A 24,126-nucleotide genomic window follows, 5' to 3' on the forward strand; every position below is an offset into this window, starting at 1 on the left:
GTGATGCCTAAAGAAAACTGTAACTTACCATATAAAAATTGCATGCATGCTAATCTGCTTCAGTTTTGTCTGACTCTTTGCAACCCATGGACTGTAGATTGGCAGACTCATGTGCCTGTGGGATTCTCCAGGCATGAATACTGGAGTGGGTTGCCTTGTCCTCCTCAAGAGGATCTTCTTGACACAAGGATCGGACCCAGGTCTCCTGAAGTGCAGGTGGATTCTTTACTGTCTGAGCCCCTAGAGGTTTATGTTCCATAATTAAGTGCAATTCTTTCATTCTGAATTTTTTTTTGTTTGCTCAGTTGTTGGTCCGACTCCTCCACAGATTTCTGTTAACTCACCAATCTATAGCTATACATTTCTGAATATTCCAAATTTCAGATACATTTTTTTCCATTTAAAAGATTCCATACTGGACTTGAGTATAAAATTTTTAGTACTTTATTTGGCATTTTGTACTTTACAAAGCATGTTTAAATGTTATGTCATTTTAATCCTTTTATGTGATTTATCAGATAAGTATCTTTATCATCACTTCATTTAATAACACAGAAACTCTCAGAAAGTGTGAACACATTCCTAGATATCACACAACCATTTAGTTGTAGAAGCAGAAGTTCTTCAAACCAATATTACATTCTTTCTAGCATGCAAGAGAACCTCAAATATGTTCTAAAAATCTCTCTGATGTTTGTTATGTGTAGATACATTAAAATAATAAAAAATTTTATTTTCAGATGTATAAAAGAATTCAGCTGATTTAAAATTTAAACTAAAGGAAAAATAGCCTAAGTGCTAAAATTTGATCATATTTTAGTAGCAAACCTTACCTTTGGGGTTTATTTGTATAATTTTAACAGATTTTTGTAGATCAAAATTTGTATATAAAAAGAATATATCATGTCACATATAAGAATATATTATTTCTTGAAAATTAGAACTATGAACTGATACTGTTGTTTTACATGAGATTTCAAAGCTTATTTTGAAATCTTTATTCTTTGCTCTTACTTGGAAGGAATTTTACATGTTTACTTCTGTATCTCTAAAATAAATTTCCACTATAAACTTGTTTTCCAAGAAGCAATAATGTCCATAATTATTTTAGTGAAAAGGTTGCCAGGGAATTTTTCTATATTAAGCCTTATCAAGGAACTACACTTATTAGAAATACTATTATGAAAATCTGTCATACTTCAAAGTAGTTAAAAAAATACTGTAGATTTCATAATCCTTCAATTGAGATGACAACAGGAGAAAAACAGTTCTCATACATACAGTAGGTTTTATAGTTTGTTAAAACATTCATTTATTTATGGTAGGATAACTTACTAAATGGAGAAGACAAAGGCACCCCACTCCAGTACTCTTGCCTGGAGAATCCCAGGTACGGGGGAGCCTGGTGGGCTGCCTGCCGTCTATGGGGTTGCACAGAGTCGGACTGAAGCGACTTAGCAGCAGTAGCAGCAACCTACTAAAAATCTACACATATAAATGAGAAATATACCAGAAAATGCCGAAGGTAATTATCCCAGAGTAAACTCTATAATGGGCTTCCCAGCTGGTACTGGTGGTAAAGAACCCACCTACCAATGCAAGAGACAAAAGAAGCATGGGTTTAATCCCTGGATTGGGAAGACTCCCTGGAGGAGGGCATGGCTACAAACTCTAGTATTCTTGCTTGAAGAATCCCATGGACAGAGGAGCCTGGTGGGCTCCAGTTCGAAGGGTCACAAAGAGTCAGACAGGAGTAAAGTGACTTAGCACACACAAACTCTATAATTAATCATTCCAAGAATAAAGAGATTGTCCAATTCTCAGAGTTTTTCTATGTGAAACATTTAAAATCCATCTTGCTTTTGCTAAATATGCTTAATAGCTATGGTAAGTACCACAAATATGTTTATGAGATTAGCAAAGGATACTAATAAGTAATTATAATTAGCTGTTTGTAATGGAAAATAACTATTTATTGTTGAAATGAATTGAGTAGGAAGCATCAGATTATTAATACAGAATGGTATAACCAATTCCTGACACAGTAAGTTACTGCTTAAATTATAGTTTCACAGTCTTCAAAATCATGATAACTACACAGATGTAATTTGGGAAATAAAGTAAATGCTTTTTTTTTTAGATGAACTTGTTTCTCTACAGTTAGATATTATTAGGAACAACGAATTTTATAAAAGTTACTAAAGATTATCTTAAGTAAAACTAACCATACTTCTTATTCCTTACCAATCTCTGTGTTCCAAAAAATGACAAATAGTGAATGCCAAGTAGATTATTGGTTGAGATCTTTTGAATAAAAATAGTGACACTGTGACTTGCTTTATCCTCGAAACTCCCCCAAATAATTTTATGTAAACTAAACTTTCTGAAGGTACATAGATATAGACATGCACATACCGTCAATTACTGTAGTTAGAATGAATGAATGTTCAAATATATCACTTTTGCAACTGAAGGAAAACAATATAACTAAGACATTCCAGATTCAGAACCAAGATCCAAGATAACAGAATTGTTATTTCTGGAAAGAACACTAAAGTTCAACTAGTCCCAGTTCATCTAGTTTAAATTGAGGATATTAAGTCCTTGTAAATATTCTCTTTAAAATTACACTTGAGCTTTGAATTGCCAAATTCAGTGACCTGGTCTATCTCTCCTCTGCTTGATCTTTTAGTTGAATCCGACCTTCTTTGATGTTCTCACATTTGGCTTTTGTGCTGATTGCTTTCTCTCAGTTTCATTTCTTAATCTGTCTTCCCTTGTCCTGACAGTACTTCATATGCTGGTGTGCCCCCAAGTTCTACTTATGTGCCGTTCCCTTTACGTCTATAAAATGTACTTGTTAATGACAGCTATTTTTATTGCTTCAGTTATAACTGATACCTACTTTCCTAGCCTAAGATCTGTATCTTGAACATCAAATCCACATTTCCATTTTTTTATCTATGGATTTTGTTTTTCTTCATGATCGTGTCATTTTGGAAAACTTGACAGTTTATTAACCTTGACTGGAATTCAGTCTCTATTTTCACTCTAATTCAATATGCCCTTAGGAGTCAGTTGCATTCTGAATACATATAATTCATTTAGCCCCCATCTTTGTGGTATTCTTTATTTTTTGAAGGTCAGCTCTTCTCTTACTACTTCACTTTCCAAACTCCAATTCCTAGCTCATTGCATTATTTTCCATTCCCCCCAATTTTTTTTTTAAGTGTTTCACCCTTAGATAACCATGGCTTTGTCCTGGAATTCTCTTCACTTTTTTCCCCTACAAGTAGAATCTCCCTTCTTATGAGTTGCACAAGGGATACAAAGGAGGGAACCAAAGTATTCTTTCCTAGGGAGATACAGGTTATCTATCTGAGGAATTCCTTGACTCCTTCTCATATTTCCAAAGGTAGCATGCTCATTTAATGAGCTATGTCTTAATCAACTTCTATTATGTGTCTAGGCAGTTTTAGGGGGTATTTTAAATTAAGCTTAATTTTCATTACTATAGAATTTACCATTTAACATATCTTCAAAAAATTTATGTTTTTGATGTAATGAATTTGAATGAATTTTAATTTTCTCTTGTAAGCAGTGGCTATTTTTTAATTTTTTCTTTGGTTTCATTTATAGTATTTATATCAATATAAATACTAAATGACAAAATGACTGATTATTTAAACAAGCAATCCTGACAGAATTAAACATATTTTCATTTCCACTGAACTTTTTTTTTTTTTTTTTTTTCCACTGAACTTTTAAAACTCATTCAGTGAGGGACTTTTTCTCTGTCCCTCGGAATTTTTATTGGGATTGTGTTGAATCTATAAATCAAATTGGGTAGAAATGACCTCTTGATCATATTGAGCCTTCCATTTCATGAACACAATATCTCTTGCCATAAATTTACATATTCTCTAATTTCTTCCTTAATGTTTCATCATTCTTTGTACACATTCTATAGATAATTTTTTGGAGTTATATCTCAACATTTCTTTTGTTTTTACTTTTCTGTTTTTCTTCCTTCCCTCTGTGTTAGTTTTTCTAGATACCACAACCGAATACCACAAACTAGATGGCTTAAAATAACAGAAACTTATTCATTCGTAGTTCTGGAAGCTATAAGTCTAAAATCAAAGTATCAGCAGGTTTAGTTTCTTCTGAGGCCTTTCTTCTTGGCTTGCAGATGGCTGCCTCCTAGCTGTGTCCTCATATGGTCTTTTCTCTGTAAACATGCATCCTTCCTTTGTATCCTCATTTCCTCTTTTTGTAAGGACACCAGTCAGCTTGGGTTAGGGCCCAACCCAGGACTGCATTTTAACCAAGGAACCTCTTTAAAAGGCCTTTATCTCCAAGTACTCTAGGAACTGGGAGTTAGCGTTTGGATATGTGGATTTGTAGAGTGATAGAATTCAGTCAGGAAAACTTCCTTCCTCCCTGCCTGCCCTCCTTTCTTTTTCTTCTTTAGTACTAATGTAAAGGGTATTATTTTCTTTAAAAAAGACTTAAATTCCAATTGTTCATCTCTTATATATTGAAATAGTATTTAATTTTTTGTGGCAATTTGCATAACAAACAGCATATTGTCAACCTTTTCCATTAGTGCCTTAAACTTATTAACCATGATTATTTGAAATTTCCTATTGATTCTTTTATGTCTGTGTCATGTATGAGTCTCATTCTTATGATCATTTTGTCTCTTCAGAATCTGTTTTATTTTGGTTTTCTTATGCCAGAATTTTTTGATGACAGGCAGACATTTTCTAGGGGAGCAGCTTAGACTGAGATAATGTTCATATCTGGGTATGTGTACACTTTTCCTTCCACTAGACCTTTATAGCAGGATTTCATTTAATAGACTTAGGACTTGGGTTAGGATTGATATTTTTGTTGCTATGGTTACTATCATTGCACATCAGATTTCAAAATTCTGTAGAGATAGCTTGTAGGCAGGGCAGAGGATGGTTTACCAAAGAAATGCTGGATTCTGAGGTTTTGATTTTCAGTTTGCAGTGCCTTTAACACAGTATCTCTACATGTTCTTGTTCCTCTCTTGCCCCTTCGTCAGCAATATTATGTTTCTACTTGTTATCTGTTTCTTGTTATCTTGTGATGAGTGGTGTGTTCCTTGTTTTTCTGACAAAGCCTCAGACTTGTGCATGCAATTGCGTCACTGGGTCTATGAGTTGTGGGCTACCCAGTTCTCTTGTCCCTCTCTTAGCCATGTTTGTGGATTTAGCATGTTTGTGGATTCAGCATGGATGTCTCTCATCCACAGTAGGATTTGCTTCCTGTTCCCTTTGCCATTCATAATGAATTTTCACTAATGACCTAAGGATTGCAGTTCTCACCTTTCCCACTGATCAAGACTTGTGCTGTCTGCTGTAGATAGAGAAGGTTGTAGGTTGGATTTGTCCCTCAGAAAACATGTTGGGGTCCTATCTCCCAGCAGCTCAGAATGTGACTGTGTTTGGAGATAGAATCTTTATTAAGGTTAAAAAAAAGTTAATGTGGTTATTGGAATGTGCCCTAATTCAATATGACTCATGTCCTTTTAAAAAATTTTTATGTATTTATTTGCTTGTTTTTAAATTTTATTTTTGATGTCCTGGGTATTTGTTGCTGCACAAAGGCTTTCTGGAGTTGTAGTGAGTGGGAACTAGTTTTTAATTGTGGTGCACGGGATTCTCATTGAGGTGGCTTCTCTTGTTGCAGAGCACTGGCTTTAGAGCTTGGGCTCAGCAGTTGCAGCACATAGGCTTAATTGCTTTGCAGCATGTGAGATCTTCCTGGACCAGGGATGGAATCTATGTCCCTTTCATTGGTAGGCAGATTCTTAACCACTGGACTATCAGAGAAGTCCTCACATCCTTTTAAGAAGGAAAAACTTTAGATACAAAACACAGATTCACAAAGGGAGAACTCCATGAAGGCAGAGAACAAGGTGGTGAATTTACATTCCAAGGAAGCCAAACTCAGCCAGCCAACCACTAGAAGCTAAGAGAGAGGCAGAAAGTAGGAACTTACTTAGATCTCAGACTTCTAGCCTCTAGCCTCCAGAACTGTGAGGAAGAAAAATAAAACAGAAAACCTTTTATTTAAGCCATTCCATATGCTTCGTGTTGCTATGAGAGTCCTAACAAACGAATACAGAGAAGACAAGGCTTTGTCATACTGTCTGACCTCTCACATAGCTGTTCTCTTCTGTCAGGGATGCCTCACTTCTTGGGTCTGTTTCCAATCTTTTCTGGGAACAACTGACGCCTTTAATAGAATAAGAGCCTGTGACTCCCCAGTTTCTTATCTCCCAGAGGTTTCATGTTGCTACACAGTTTTTACTAATTTGTCAGCTATTCTAGCTTCTCTTTTCACCAGTGTCCAGTTCCATCAACATTGCTGGCCATGTCCTTGTGCTTCCTTCTCTGCATCTATTGTCTCTCCCAAGAGTTGATGCAAGTTGGCTGTTCTCTGACCTTAGAAATTTGAAGGGTTTGAGACAATAATTAATTAATAGTTAATCTGAAATTAACTCAGATCTTTTTCATTGTAGAGTGGGGAGGAGTGCTCCTTTTAGCTCCCCATATTGTAAGCGAAAGCTAGAAGCCCCATCTCTTTTGTACTGATGATAAATCATATAACCGATGGGCTTTGAATGGTTATTTTTAGTAAGCTATTTTTACTTGTTGGTTTTAATTTGTTTTGTATTATGCTGTGCAGGAACATTTATTGTGCTCTCTGTGAAATAATCATTGATCTTTAATTCCAAGTTGAGAAAATTCAAATCATTAATTTTTTCTTTATTTCTTTTATCTCATATCATTTTTAGATTCAATTGTTTCTATTTTTTGCTTTGCTACAATATACTCTCTATCTCTATCTATCTATCTATATTTTTATTTTTCCCTGAAAGAAGGTCTGGGGATGGAATTTTCTGAGTTCTTAAACTTGTAAGTCAGTATCTGTGTGCTAAGTTGCTTTAGTCCTGTCCAACTCTTTGCAACCCTATGGACTGTAGCCAGCCAAGCTCCTCTGTCCATGGGATTCTCCAGGAAAGAATACTGGAGCAGGTTGCCATGTCCTCCTCCAGGGAATCTTCCTGATACAGGGATCGAACCCGTGTCTCCTGTGGCTCCTGAATTACAGGCAGATTCCTTACCACAGAGCCACCAGGGAAATCCCAAGTCAGTATTTATTTGCTATTAAATGAGACTGATACTTTGTCAGAGTAAATAATTTTGCATGCAGAACAATCTCTCAGAACTTAATAAACTACACTACTTACCAGTAGAATGTAAATTTGAAGATAACGAAGTTTGATATTTTTTATTCTCTTAAAAAAACCAAACCTCATGACTATTTTTCACTTCTTTGTAATTTTTAGTTTGCAATTGCTAAACTTTGAGAAAATTTGAACCCATCTTTTCTGGATTATCTATGAATGTTTTTGTCAGATAGAAGAATAAATCATTGTCTGCCCCTATTCTCATTTATGAGACCAATATTTAAAATTTGAAGAATATTTCTACTTAGTTTATCTAGTAGAGATGTTTTTCTCTTTTAAAAGCTCCTATAGCATTCAGTACTTACCAAAGAAATATTTTATTAAGACAATGTTACGTATAGGCACATGTTACATTTCTCACTCTAGGTTATAACTATAAAGTAGATCTAAGTCTTATTTTTATTGTTGACAGGATTATAAGAATTCCAAATGAAATCTCTCAAATTCACTGAGGTTTCATTTATCTAAAAAGCAATTTTAAGACATTTTTAAAAAGTGTACCTACTCTATACACATTCACACACAACAGTAGGTTCCCAATAACCAGATATACTGTATGTTCATCTCAAATATATTTTCTGGTTACAATCAAGACACAGGGGGGAAAATTCTATTTTTATTCTACATTACGTAAGTAGATTTTTAACATCTTATGATGTGTCCATTACTGGGCATGTAATGCAATATTAATAAAAGAAAATATAATAATATAGGATTTTGACTAGTATTTGGATTCTGATGTAGCAACTGTTCATATTTTCTATTTATTAGTAATGAGCTATCATTGAAAATTTACTGTAATATGCAATAGGGTCCCCAATTCCATTGCATTCTTTGGATTCATTACATATCTCTGACTCATATACTATGGAACAATTTGAAATTTTAAAGGCACTGATATACTTCATGGATTTCAATTTTCATATGAGATTTCTTTAGAACAAAATATAACCTGAACTTGTTTTAATTAGCTCTTGCTTATTGAGAATTGAGGTTTTAGCATTTTACTTTTTTTTTAAACTGTGGCTTGGTGCTCCCTGGTGAATTCTCCTATTTTCCTTGTCAGCTTCTTTAAGTCAGTGTATCAACAGAAAGCAGGTAGACAGTATCTTAAAATGATGAATGAAGTAATTGAAAATCAGAATGAAGAAAGTCAACAATGCTAAAATTTCTACATAGCATTAATCTTAGAAATTTAAATATTAGTTACAGGAATTAAAAATAGTCACAAAAAAATGCCAGCCCTGTTGGGTGATTGACAAGGAGAGATTCAGAGTGTTTAGCAATATGCTTGCATTGCCCTTTGATCTAACATAAAAATGTTCAATTGTTTAGTTTTGAGGTTAGAATCCTAACTTCTACAATAATTCAAAATCATATTATGTTGGACAAGTTTATGAATTTTAGAGTACAGTTTATTCTTTGCCTTATCTCTATATGATCAGAACCTTTATTCTTTGAACATTTTTTTTTGCCTTATAATTCAGCCAGAAATTTTATATATGTTTTTATTTAATTTTTATCACCATAAAAGGAAATCATTGTTTATCCTTATTTTTTAGCTGAGGAAATAGAATCTCAGGGACATTGAGATAACACGCTGACTTCCATCATAGATTTTGCACTCATTGGAATTGATTATGTAAACCCATGTCTCTCAGTAGGAAATATCTGAGTTCTCTTTATACTTCCTGATGCTGTTTTTTTTTTTTCTTTTTCCTTACATTCTTGTCTTCTTCTGTCCTAAACTTTACAAGGGAACTCTAATTCTCAAAAATGAATGGATTGTTTCTACATTTAAAATATTTTATTAAACCTGAGGGACCATTTTTGTTACATGGATCAGAGTTTCTCATCCTCAACACTGCTGACTTTTTGAGTTGGGTAATTCTTTGTGTGAGAGGATTCTCCTGGGTATTTTGTGTCATTTAGGATGTTCAGCTTGCTTGCTGTCCTTTACTCACTAGGTGCTACCAGCACCTACACATTAGGTTAACCAAAAATGTCTCCAATAATTTCCAAATTCCCCTGGGATAAACTTCTTTGACTGGAGAACCATTCATGAACATAGATGGAAGTCTAACATTTATAGACCTGTTTGCTAATATAAGTTCCTTTTTCATATATAAATATCTTCAAAACATTTTTAAGCATAAATTCAGAATATGCCACTTCTGAAGGCAATTTGAGGAGATAATAAAAGTGAGGAAATTAGCAAAACATAATTGCTATCTACCTTGTATAAGATTTGTCACATTTTTACTTGAACAAATATGTGTTTTATAATCAAAGTCTATGACTGTGAATTAAATCATTAATATTTACAACTAATATGGTAAATACATAGCCCAATCAAATAGATAGTCAGTGATGGACTCAAATTTTAAAAAAATGTGCCACTAATCACTCCACATTCATAGTGATTTTTAATCTTTTCATAAGTAAATATATGGAAAAATATGTTTGAAAAATATTCATTCCATCTACTACTGTGTTGTATACTTCTTTTAAGAACTAGATAACTGCACCTGGTTGTCATCTTCTCACTTTGATTTCTTTAGTTTTTATTTATATTGCTTATGTCACCTATCAAAAATCTTGCTTCTTATTAACTTGCAGCAATTTCTTTTACTTGACTGTGTGTTTCTTGTGTCCATTCTTTAAAATAATGAATTTTCCACTGTTGGTGGTAATGTTAATTGATACAGCCACCATAGAGAACAGTACAGAAATCCCTTTAAAAAACTAGGAATAAAACTATCATATGACCCAACAATTCCACTAGTGGTCACATACCCTGAGGAAATCATAATTAAAAAAGACCCATGTATCCCAATGCTTATTTCAGAACTATTTACAATAGCTAGGACTATTGGAAGCAACCTAGATGTCCATCAGCAATGAATTGTTGTACATAAATACAAAGGAATATTACTCAGCTCTAAAAAGTAACATATTTGAGTCAGTTCTAATAAGGTGGATGAACTTAGAGCTTATTATACACAATGGAATGAGTCAGAAAGAGAAAAATGAATATCATGTATTAACACATATATATATAGAATCTAGAAAGATGATACCGATGAACCTATTTGCAGGGAAACAAAAGAGATGCAGACATAAAGAAGAGATTTGTGCACACAGCAGGGGAAGGAGAGGGTGGGATGAACTGAGAAAGTAGTGTGGAAATGCATACATTACCATATGTAAAATAGATAGCCAGTGGGAATTTGCTGCATGATGCATGGAGTTCAAATACAATGCTCTGTGACAACCTAGAGGGGTGGGATGGGGTTGAAGGTGAGAAGGAAGTTCAAGAGGGAGGGACATATGTATACCTATGCCTGATTCATGTTGATGTATGGCAGAAACCAATACAATATTGAAGTAATCCTCTAATTAAAAACAAATAAATTTGTAAAATAATAATAAATTTTCTAAGCTAAAAATCGTGCTTTGAGTACTCTTCTTAATTCTGTATTGTCTCTCAATATGACATTTTTAGTGTTAGAAAAATTATTTCAGTGATCTATAAGAAAGAGAAATAGTGTTTCTCAAAACCATGTGTATTCCTTTAAACAGCTATCAGTAAAGACACTATTAATCAGCTGTACCCCAACACAAAATAAAAAGTTTTTAAAAAGTAAAACTATTAAAACTCATCCATTAGGCCTATAAAATTGGCATATTTGATAGATGTAAAATGTAAATTCCCAGTTATTTGCTTTATATAGCTGAGGTTCATTTTTCTTTTTGAATTGAATATAATAGAAATCACTTTGATGAAGAAATAATGAAAAATCTGCCCTTGACTAGATGCATTTTGAAATAGTTTCACTCAGATGTTACAGGAACGGAAAAATCATTTGCTGGAATGTCCTCATTGTGAGACAAACAAACTGCACTTCCTTACATTTAAAACAGTTGCAGTTTTTGATTTAACTGTGATTCACCATCTGCTTCATGAAAAGCGGTATCAGCCCTGGAGCTGAGATAAGCAGTTTATGATATCAAATAGATAAATAGAGGGGAGCCATCACTCTCTGTCAGAAAGTAGGGTTAGGCAAACCAATTTCCATATATTATATTTCCTACTAGCGTTTTTATGTTTCCAGCTTCTCACTTACATTGGAACACTGACATTGAACGCATTTTTCCTGGTATCTTGCCTGCATTGAAGAAGTCCAAAGCACAGAACTGTATTTCTATTTGATTCTATTTGACACCTGCTGAACACTGACATATGATACCCACTGAGAGTGACAACTAGGTACGAATGAAACATCAATTTGTTTAGTGAAATCTTTAGATATTCTGTCTCTTCTATGAATTGAAGGAATTCTCTAGTTTTCATTACATTTAAGAGACTACCACCAAATAATTTCATTCATTATTGTTAGTCTCATGTATGAATCAATGCCTTACTTAGCTAAAAGCATCAAAATGACTAATGCAGTGATTGATGTCACTTTGGGAAATCATGAGAACAACTTCAATGTAGTCAGCTGTATGTGTGAGTTTTTTAGATTAACTATAATTCCATTAATACAATGAACATAGTAACTTCACTTATAGATTATATTTTTGACAATTAAAAAATGGATTTCTAGGGAATAGTAACTGGTTATATTTTCTCATGTAGCTATCAAATGTAGGGAGGGACAGACGGTATTTTAAATGGATTATTTGATTAAATACTTACAGTAGTCCTGTGATCTTTTCATAGACATGGAAACTGAGGTTCAGTAATCTAGGGAACTCAGCCAAGGCCGCACAGACATTAAGTATCACAGTTGAGAATAAAACTCATGTTATGTTTCATAGATGTGACTATAGTTGATTCTTTAACACTACTACTTTTATGGTTTCCGTGACCAAGACATAGACATTATTTTGGTAATCTGGTTAATTATAAAAGAATTGTTCTGTGAACTATAGTCATACTGTATTCTTCACTGAAGCAAAGACATGTTCTTCCCTTACCTTTTCCTCTTTTTTTTTTAATTTTAAAACTTTAATTTATCACAATAATAATGTGCATAGCATTATAATATTTCTGTATGTCTTATAACAAATGTAAAGATCAAATCCCTACCTGAAACCTCCTCATCAGATTCCTGCTTTACGGAAATAAATATATTTAGTATTCTTAGTTGACACTTCTAGTATTTACTTTTGTATTTTTAGATAAAATGATTATCCTACTACTTACATTCTTATTTTTAATTTAAAATCTTATCTATCGACTTTCTGTGGACAAATATGAGAACTTGACCCTCCTCTCTGGTCCCCTCAAACATATATGTTTGTCCTCTTGTACTTCTAATATAGTCATGATATAATTTTTGCCCTTATAAATACTCAGTGTTTTCATGAGTATAACTAGGTAAATATTGTTCACAATTCAGTCACCTGGGTACTATAACTGAATTTCATTTCTAGTAAGTTTTTTTTCCCTGCAGTCAATAGTTGCTAATATTTTGTTAACTTTATATATAACCCTATCTCCAACTGTCTGAAACTATTATTGTGTTTGATCGATCTAATCTGATCAAATAGGATCCTCTATCTTTCTTCAAATTGGACTTGACCACTTGGCCTGCTGCAGGCCTCCCAGGTGGCACTAGTGGTAAAGAATCCACCTGCCAATGCAGGTAGACATAAGAGACTCAAGTTCGATCCCTAGGTCGGGAAGATCCCCTGGAGGAGGGCAGGTCGGCCAACTTCAGTGTTCTTGACTAGAGAATCCCATGGACAGAGGAGCCTGGCAGGCTGCTGTCGATAGGGTCACAAAGAATTAGAAAAGACTGAAGCGACTTAGCATGAATGCATACACTTGGCCAGCTGCAGAGCCCCTGTTCTGGGTCTTCACTTTATCATCAGTTTAAAGAGTTCTCTTCCTCTCTCTTCCATGTTGGTCTTCCCATTTCCAGGATCTCATGAAATATTTTTTTCTTTTTTTTACTTTCTCATTTTCTGAAACATATTCTACAACATCTTCCTGGGAATGAATAAATGGAAAACAAATGTTTGAATCACTAGGTAAATTAATGTCCATTTGCTTTTGTTAAGGTATAATAGACATATAGCATGAGCTTAGCTTCAGGTGTACAACAAAATAATTCCATATTTGCACCTACTGTCAAATGATCTCAAGTCTAGTTAATGTTCATCTCCATACATAGTTCCTTTTCAATAACTTAATTAATTTATTTATTTTTGACTGTGCTGGGTCTTTGTCGCTGTGCAGGCTTTTCTCTAGCTGTGGTGAGGAGGGGCTACTCTTTAGCTGTGGTGTGTGGGCTTCTCATTGTAATGGTTTCTCTTGTTGCAGAGCGCGGGCTTTAGGGCGCTCAGATGTCAGCAGCTGTGGCACGTGGCCTCAGTAGTCACTGCTCCCGGACTCTACAGCACAGGCTCCGTATCTGTGGCACATAGGCTTAGTTACTCCGTGGCATGTGGTATCTTCCTGGATCAGGGCTTGTCTCCTGTATTGGCAGGCGGATTCTCTACCACTGAGCCACCAGAGAAACCCTACAGAGAAGTGACCTTTTTTTTTTTTTCCTGTGATAAGAACTTTGAAGATCTACTCTCTTAGCAACTTCCAAATATGCAACACAGTATTACTAACCATAGTTACAAAAGAGACTTATCAATTACATCTATGGGCTTCCTATGCCAAAATTATGGACCTTACAGGGAAAGAGTCACATACTAAGTCATTTTCGGTGGACAAGTGTGAGAATCTCTCATTCCTGAATACTCTAAGCCAGTGGGAACATTCCCACCCCCAGATAGAGGAAGGGTTTCCTTTTGACCAGAGACACTAAAGAACTATCATCTCAAGAAGGTGTCTCATAAGATTATGCTTTTCCTTTTCAAAGGGGGTGTCCTCAACCTTTCATTATCTCCCAGTGAATAACCAGAGAGAAGTTACAGCACAACTTGAGCAAAGGAAATGTAGTCTCTACTCTAGAACTAAACAGTTTATACCCAGAAAGAATTATAGGACCTCACTGCACTTGTTAATTACTTGGAAAAACAAATAGGAGTGGTTCTTTTGGGTATTAGATCAGGGAGATGTTACTACAAGGCTAAAAGTGGGGGAAAAATTTTTTTTTATATGGGAGCATTTTCTCATGAGTTAAAGTCCTTGCAAGGACTGTTGGAACTAGTCCTAATATGCTGCTGGGATAACTTAGTGAAGCTTGGGTAGGTAGGTCAATAGCTTATAGAAGAGATGCCAGGAGTGTTTTGACACAGAATTGACAAGATGTCATGGAAGCAGAGATGCTATAATAGGCTTCCTATTTCAGATCAGAGTATCCACACCCCAGATAAATTCCTCAGAAGAACTCAGAATGAATCCCAGTCAATGAGGAATATTTTTTAAAGAACTATAAATAAGAACTCTATTTTAAAGATTAATGGTGACACTCTATAGAGTAAGGTTGGGAGTAACTAGGCTCCTTGGCAACAATGAGAATGTTGGAATTCCAGACTATTAGAGGCCACGTGAAATTACTTAAATGAAGGTACAGTTATACTAATCAGTAGCCAAGTCAATGTTGCAACCGAGTTTCTTTAACTTGTAGGAGTCTATATCATGGCTAACACATCATTGTATTCTCAGAAGTAAGATGCCAAACTAGGCTATTTAACAAGGAAAATTAAAAAGTTATATATGTTTTTCTATATAACTAGGAAAAGCACTGACTAGCAGAAGGCTGATGTCAGCCATTACAACGGAAAATATTCCATCTCTCCTTCTTCAGTCTCATGATTTTATCCAATTCTCATTCTCAGTGTACATCAATTTAACTTTGATAAGGACCCCCTAAGGAAAAATGCTACAGTAGGTATATAAAATATATATATATATATCAGCCAATTATCACCCTAATTTTTTCCCAAGGTGATCAGTGGCCAGTTGCCAATCTAACTGTACACTGGGGGAAAGGAGAATACTCAGACTTTTCTGAAGCTGTTGAATACAGGATATGAGTTGTCTACCCTGGCGGCTCAAATGGTAAAGAATTTGCCTGCAATTCAGGAGACTGGGGTTTGATCCCTAGGTAGGGAAGATCTTCTGGAGAAGGGAATGGATATCCACTCCAATATTCTTGCCTGGAGAATTCCATGAACAGAGGAACCTGGTGGCTTACAATCCATTGGGTCACAAAGAATCAGACACGACTAAGGGACTATCACTTTCACTTTCTATATGCCATCAGAGTCCTGCTCAGAGTGGAGGTTTTCAGAAGCCATGTAGAAGTATGGAGTCCTAGCCAATGAGTTCAGTGGATTCCAAGACTCAACTTCGGATTATTTCCCCAATTAGTATATACAGTTGCCAGAAGTCTCACACTGGTTCCCCAATCATGGGTGTCAGACCATTATTGCAGAAATGTTCAAGCAAATCTCTCACAAGTTCCATAGTAAGTTGGCAGGAAATGTGCATCTCAGAGGAATTAGAGATTCGCAGCACTTTTCAGAAACTCACAGGATACAAAAGTGATGTATGCCTATCTCTTTTGACTTCATCTGTGTGGCTCCTGGACAATTCAGATAGACCATGGCAGATGATGTCTTCCCTGGTGGCTCAGACAATAAAGTGTCTGCCTGCAATGTGGGAGACCTGGGGTTTGATACCTTAGGTCGGGAAGATCCCTTGGAGAAGAAAATGGCAACCCACTCCAGTACTCTTGCCTGGAAAATCCCATGGACAGAAGACCCTGATAGGCTACAGTCCGTGGGTTCATAAGGAGTCACACACGACTGAATGACTTCACTTTTCATGGCAGATTATGGTATACCATTATAAACTTACCCAAATGGTAGCCTCAGTTACAGCAATGATTGGTTTGCTAATGCACCTTTGGATTAACTTTCTGTTTTTCCCTCATACAATCTTTTAAATGACTGTTTTCATGAACATTTTGAGAATAAACTATCTGCAGGCAAAGCCCCTTCCTTAGGCTCTGAATTGGAAAAAATTCAGGCTGAGTTCACAACTTTCTTTTTGGTCTATATAACTTTCCATAAATGCCACATTGCTTTTCATTTCCTTTGATTAAGATGTGCAATCCATTTTCCAAATCCTTGACTCTAGGCTATGTTTCTGACTTGTTTTGACTAATGGGACTTAGCAGAACTGCTGCTGTGACAGTTCCAAGTTTATTCATAAAAAAGAGCTTATAATTTCCACTCCTGCTGGTTTTGGTATTTCCCAATTACCCTATGGACATTTCTGGAGCGTAAAAAATTACATGAAGTCCTTGTCCAGGTGAAGCTATCATAAGTGACAGTCAACAGCCAACTCAAAACTGATGGATATGTGAACTGAGGTGAGACTAGTCTTCTCCAGACTGGAAGACTTGTCCAGCTGATTAGTTGATAGCTTTTCAAACCCTGAAAAGGAGAGTCTCTTAGATGATTGACAGATGACTGCAGATATATAGATGATACTAACAGAAGAATTGCTCAGTCCGTACCAAACTGCAGACTCGCAAAATCATGAGTCAAATAAATGGCTGCTGTCATAAGCTGCTAGATCATGGTGTTCTCTGTTAGGCAGGAAAAATCTCACTGATTCAGAAATTGGTTCATAGAGTGAGAGGGCTTCCATAACAAAAACCTTGAACTTGTAGCATTGCCTTGAAGAGGCTGGAGAAATTTTGAGGAAATTAAAAGAAATTCTATAGCATTTGAATTGCAAGTGCCTCCTTAGACTTGTTAAGAGTGGCTATGTATATTTCTAGGAAATTATCTGTTTCTTCTAGGTTAGCTAATTTGTTGGCATATATATGTGCATATTTGTTTCTTATAATCCTTTTTGTATTTATGTGGTATCATTTTAATGTTTTCTTTTTTGTTTATAATCTGATTTGAGTCTTCTCTTTTTAAAAATTAGTTAACCTAACTGCAGATTTGTCATTTTTTTTTTTTTAATTTTTTATTAGTTGGAGGCTAATTACTTCACAACATTTCAGTGGGTTTTGTCATACATTGATATTAATCAGCCATAGATTTACACGTATTCCCCATCCCGATCCCCCCTCCCACCTCCCTCTCCACCCAATTCCTCTGGGTCTTCCCAGTGCACCAGGCCCGAGCACTTGTCTCATGCATCCCACCTGGGCTGGTGATCTGTTTCACCATAGATAGTATACATGCTGTTCTCTCGAAACATCCCACCCTCACATTCTCCCACATAGTTCAATAGTCTGTTCTGTATTTCTGTGTCTCTTTTTCTGTTTTGCATATAGGGTTATCGTTACCATCTTTCTAAATTCCATATATATGCGTTAGTATGCTGTAATGTTCTTTATCTTTCTGGCTTACTTCACTCTGTATAAGGGGCTCCAGCTTCATCCATCTCATTAGGACTGGTTCAAATGAATTCTTTTTAACAGCTGAGTAATATTCCATGGTGTATATGTACCACAGCTTCCTTATCCATTCATCTGCTGATGGGCATCTAGGTTGCTTCCATGTCCTGGCTATTATAAACAGTGCTGCAATGAACATTGGGGTGCATGTGTCTCTTTCAAGAACCAATTCTTAGTTTCACTGATTTTTTTAATTTTTTTTTTTTTTTGGAGTTTGTATGGCGTGTATTTCAGCTCTGACCTTAATCATTTCCTGTCTTCTGCTAACCTTGGGTTTAGTCTTCTTTTTCTAGTTCCTTAAAACACAAAGTTTTGTTTCTTGTTGGAGATCTCTTTCTTTCCTTCTTTCTTTCTTTGGCTCCATCTATCCTTAGTTGCAGCAGGCGTGATCTCTTGTTGTAGTGCAGTCTCAGATTCATGCAGGATCTTAGTTCCTCAACTAGCGATAGAACCCATGTCCCCTGCATTGAAGGGCAGCTTCTTAACCACTGGACCACCAGGGAAATCCCAAAGATCTTTCTTTTGTCTGAATGTGTTTATTGCTATAAACATTCCTTTTATAACTACTTTTTATGTGTCTCCTAAGTTTTGATATGTTGTGTTTTCATTTTCATTCATCTCAGGATTTTTTAACTTCCATTTTGACTTGCTAGACCTATTGGTTGTTCAGGAATATGTTGTTTAATTTCCACACATTCATAAAGCTTTCAATTTTCTTACTGCTACAGATTCCTAGTTTCATTCCACTGTGGTTGAGAAAGAGACTTAATATGAGTTGCCTTTCCAATTGCCAATCTACTCTTCTCCTTAATTGACAGAATCTCAATTTTATTGAAAACAGCAAGGTTCTCAGAAACAAAACTATTTTTTGCAGCCACCATTAGTGCCAAGCAATGACAAATATTAGACCTAGTTCTGGTCAATCCACTGCAACTAGAATTTATGTAGCATTATTTACATTTAAGTGCAGAGTTCCAAAGAATAGCAAGGAGAGAGAAGAAAGCCTTCCTTAGCAATCAATGCAAAGAAATAGGAAAACAATAGAATGAGAAAGATTAGAGATCTTTTCAAGAAAATCAGAGATTCCAAGGGAAATACATTTTATAAAGATAGGCTCAATAAAGGACAGAAATGGTATGAACCTAACAGAAGCAGAACATATTAAGAAGAGGTGGCAAGAATACACAGAAGAACTGTACAAAAAAAGAGCTTCACAACCCAGATAATCATGATGGTGTGATCACTCACCTAGGGCCAGACATCCTGGAATGTGAAGTCAAGTGGGCCTTAGGAAGCATCACTATGAACAAAGCTAGCGGAGGTGATGGAATTCCAGTTGAGCTATTTCAAATCCCAAAAGATGATGCTGTGAAAGTGCTGCACTCAATATGCCAGCAAATTTGGAAAACTCAGCAGTGGCCACAGGACTGGAAAAGGTCAGTTTTCATTCCAATCCCAAAGAAAGGCAATGCCAAAGAATTCTCAAACTACCACACAATTGCAATCATCTCACATGCTAGTAAAGTAATGCTTAAAATTCTCCAAGCCAGGCTTCACCAGTACATGAATCATGATGTTGAACAGATGTTCAAGTTGGTTTTAGAAAAGGCAAAGGAACCAGAGATCAAATTGCCAACATTCGCTGGGTCATCGAAAAAGAAGAGCATTCCAGAAAAATCTATTTCTGCTTTATTGACTATGCCAAAGCCTTTGACTGTGTGGATCACAATAAACTGTGGAAAATTCTGAAAGACATGGGAATACCAGACCACCTGACCTGCCTCCTCAGAAACCTGTATGCAGGTCAGGAAGCAACAGTTAGAACTGGACAATGAACAACAGACTAGTTCCAAAATAGGTAAAGGAGTACATCAAGGCTGTATGTATTGTCACCCTGCTTATTTAACTTATATGCAGAGTACATTATGAGAAATGCTGGGCTGGAAGAAGCACAAGCTGGAATCAAGATTGCCGGGAGAAATATCAATAACCTCAGGTATGCAGATGACACCACCCTTATGGCAGAAAGTGAAGAAGAACTAAAGTGCCTCTTGATGAAAGTGAAAGAGGAGAGTGAAAAGTTGGCTTAAAGCTCAACATTCAGAAAACTAAGATCATGGCATCCAAGCCTGTCACTTCATGGCAAATAGATGGAGAAAGAGTGGAGACAGTGAGAGTTTTTATTTTGGGGGGCTCCAAAATCACTGCAGATGGTTGCAGCCGTGAAAATAAAAGATGCTTACTCCTTGGAAGGAAAGTTATGACCAACCTAGATAGCATATTAAAAAGCAGAGTCATTACTTTGCCAACAAAGGTCCATCTAGTCAAAGCTATGGTTTTTCCAGTAGTCATGTATGGATGTGAAAGTTGGACCGTAAAGAAAGCTGAGCGCTGAAGAATTGATGCTTTTGAACTGTGGTGTTGGAGAAGACTCTTGAGAGTCCCTTGGACAGCAAGGAGATCCAACAAGTCCATCCTAAAGAGATCAGCCCTGAATATTCATTGGAAGGACTGATGTTGAAGCTGGAACTGCAATACTTTGACCACCTGATGTGAAGAGCTGACTCATTTGAAAAGACCCTGATGCTGGGAAAGATTGAGGGCCGGAGGAGAAGGGGACAACAGAGGATGAGATGGTTGGATGGCACCACTGACTCAATGGATATAAGTTTGGGTAAACTCCCGGAGTTGGTGATGGACAGAGAGGCCTGGCATGCTGCAGTCCATGGGGTCACAAAAAGTTGGATATGACTGAGCAACTGAACTGAACTGATTTACATGAAACTACCTAGAAATTGGACAAACTCAGTTGATGCCTGTCTTTGTCTTCGTATTTAGTTCCTTCTGCCAGGACATTATTTGTGATCTTTGAAAATGAGTCAGTCATTTTATGTCTACAAGAGAAAGTCTAGGGAATCAGAGATCCCTTGGCTTTGATATTTTTGCTTCACCAAACCAATACTTACTATGAGCTATTTACTGCATGAAAAAGACAAAGCTTGTTATGAGGCTGAAGTGAAGTCAAGGTGCTCAGTCGTGTCCGACTCTTTGCAACCCCATGAACCTACCACGTTCCTCCATCCATGGGATTTTCCAGGCAAGAGTACTGGAGTGGGTTGCCATTTCCTTCTCCAGAGGATTTTCCCAAATCAGGGATTCACCTGGTTCTCCCGCGTTGTAGGCAGACGCTTTACCATCTGAGCCACCAGGGAAATCCTTGTTATAAGGCTGAATTAATACTAACTTGGTTCACTTATTGTAACATATATTTCTAACTGTTATAGAGATTAATCTTGTATAACATATATATTGAGTTCTTAAAACAGGCTGTGCTCAAACATATGATGTTTCAACTTCGGACTTTTTTACTTTACAATGGTGTGAAAGTGGCACATTGCATTGTTAGAAACTGTACATTGAGTTTTGAATTTTGGTCTTTTCCTGGGCTAGCAATATTTGATAAAACTCTCTTGTGAGGCTGGGCAGAGCCAGCTCAGCTGATTGACAGTTCCCAGTCAGTCATACAATCACGAGGGTGAGCAACTGATAAGCTTACAACCATTCTGCACCCAAAGTCATCCAGTTTTTCACTTTCAGGAAAATAATCAATAATTTGTATGAGATTTTCAATACTTCATTATAAAAAAGGCTTTGTGTTAGATGATTTTGCCTAACTTTAAGATAATGTAAGTGTTCAGAGCATATTTAAGTTAAGCTAGGCTAATTAAGCAGTGATGTTCAGTAGATTATGTTTATTTAAGTGCATTTTTCACTTATTTTCAATTTATGATGGGTTTATCAGAAAGTAACCCCATGGTAAGTTGAGCAAGCTCCCTACTAATTAGCACAACTCTGTTCTTGTCCTTGGACGTTATATAATGAAAAGCAAGTGTAAATACAATAATTAACTTACAGGTATTGATTTAGAGTTTTAGAGTAAAAGACTCAGAAAATCTGAAATTTAGTAGAAAATTTATTGAACTTCTCCAGATATTTAGATGTAATAACTGTGGAAGGAGAATTATGTGTAGAGAATAATTGTGGGTAGAGAATTCTGCTAAGTTTCTTGCAGTTTCATTTACTGTTTCAATTGCAAACACATTCTATTATAATTTTTCCATTGTGATTTTACATCATACATTTGTGGCAATTTCACAAGTGTTTTCTATTTAAAACAAACAGATGATGAATAGATAAATAAATAGACTTATTGGAAAGATGATGCCATTTTTTTTGCACGTGCTACATTTCCATGTATTTTAAAAAATCTTCTTGTATTTATATACATATATCCTATAAAATTCAGACTAAAGTTAAACATACTAGACTTTTTCATAGGAGTTGGGAGTGCCCACTAAAAGGAAGACTAATTCATTGGTTTCACAGAGATCAGTTTCAAAATTTTAAATGGAACAGCTATTTCTTCCCATCTGTGTCAGCAGAAGGTAATTTGAAAATATTCTTCAAGTTAAAGAACTTGTAACTGTGAATATAAGTATAGGATTAGTAAAAAAATAAGCATATAAAATTAATAAAGATTGAAATGAAGCTATTTCAAGCTTGCTAATTTATTTTTTAAACTATTTTCTGACTCTAGAAGCAAATGAAGAATATTCATAATTTTATATGTTCTTGGCAGTTGATCATATGGTATGTGATAGTCTCCTTGGGCTTCCATAACAATATATAGGAGACCGGGTGGCTTAACCAACAGAAATTTGTTTCTCAGGCTTCTGGAGGCCAGAGAGCCCAACATGAAAGTGACTATAAGGTACGTTTCATCATGAGGTCTCTTCTCTTGGCTTGAGGTGGCTATCATTCCATTGTGTGCTCACTGACTTCTTTATGTGTACACAAGGAGAAAGACAGAAGCAGCTCTCTACTGTTGCTTCTTATAAGGGCCCCACCTTTCTTTTTAAGAAGGACCTATCCCCATGACCTCACAAAACCCTAGTTACTTCTTAAGAACCCCATCTCCAATAACCATTTCACTGGAGGTTAGAGCTTCAATGCATACATTTTGGTGGGACACAATCATTCAGTCCATAACATGATAAAAGTTTTCTCTCTATTGTAATTACCAAATTGATTTCATTAGAAACCTAACAGCTTAATCCATACAATTGCATAGCACAGAAAAAAACATTCATTTCAATCTGAATGTAATTACATTTTGATTCATTTAAACATGTTGGGTTATAGTGTTCCTTCATAAAATCTTTAAAACTTCCTGAGGATACACATGTGATAGTAATTTTTAACTTTTCAGTTGCAAGGGGATTTTTCTTCTTTTTAATTTACACGTTGGGTATTTGTTAGCCACAATGCTGAGGACATGGAGTTGGTGGTTTTCCAGCACATGCTCCTTTTGTCTTGAGTGGTGCATTCACAAATTGTTTAATCTTTTGGCGTCACTACTTCTGCTTTTAATCTTCACCCAACCAAGATTCAGAATTTTGACATTTCTTTTTATTTTGACATTTCTTTTTACACTTGAAATGAGCTAAAGTTGATGATAGGTGGCATGGAGAATTCCAAAATTCTGTGAGGCAAAGTGGGTAGACTTGCCAAGTCATCAAATTCTCTGAGGAAGAATTTTATATAACATATATAAAATTAATAACAATAAATGGTTTCAGTTCAGTTCAGTTCAGTCTCTCAGTCGTGTCTGACTCTTTGCGACCCCATGGACTGCAGCACGCCAGACCTCCCTGTCCATCACCAATTCCCAGGGTTTACTCGGACTCATGTCCATCGTGTCAGTGATGCCATCCAACCATTTCATCCTCTGTTGTCCCTTTCGCCTCCTGCCTTCAATCTTTCCCAGCATCAGGGTCTTTTTGAGCATCATTTCTTCGATTCAGGTGGCCAAAGTATTGCAGTTCCAGCTTCAACATCAGTTCTTCCAATGAATATTCAGGACTGATTTCCTTTATGATGGACTGGTTGGATCTCCTTGCAGTCCAAGGGACTCTCAAGAGTCAGCACAGTTCAAAATCATCAGTTCCTTGGCGCTCAGCTTTCTTTATAGTCCAACTCTTACATCCATACATGACTACTGGTAAACCATAGCTTTGATTAGATGGACCTTTGTTGGCAAAGTAATGACTCTGCTTTTTAATATGCTGTCTAGGTTGGTCATAAGTTTCCTTCCAAGGAGTAAGCGTCTTTTAATTTCATGGCTGCAGTGATTTTGGACCCCGAGAAAATAAAGTCTGTCACTGTTTCCACTCTTTCCCCATCTACTTGCCATGAAGTGATGGGACCAGATGCCATGATCTTACTTTTCTGAATGTTGAGCTTTAAGCCAACTTTTTCACTCTCCTCTTTCACTTTCATCAAGAGACTCTTTAGTTCTTCTCCACTTTCTGCCATAAGGGTGGTGTCATCTGTGTATCTGAGGTTTTTAATATTTCTCCCAGCAATCTTCATTTCAGCTTGTGCTTC

The sequence above is a fragment of the Cervus elaphus genome, chromosome 19 (genome assembly GCF_910594005.1).
Source record: "Cervus elaphus chromosome 19, mCerEla1.1, whole genome shotgun sequence".
Classification (NCBI taxonomy): domain Eukaryota; kingdom Metazoa; phylum Chordata; class Mammalia; order Artiodactyla; family Cervidae; genus Cervus; species Cervus elaphus.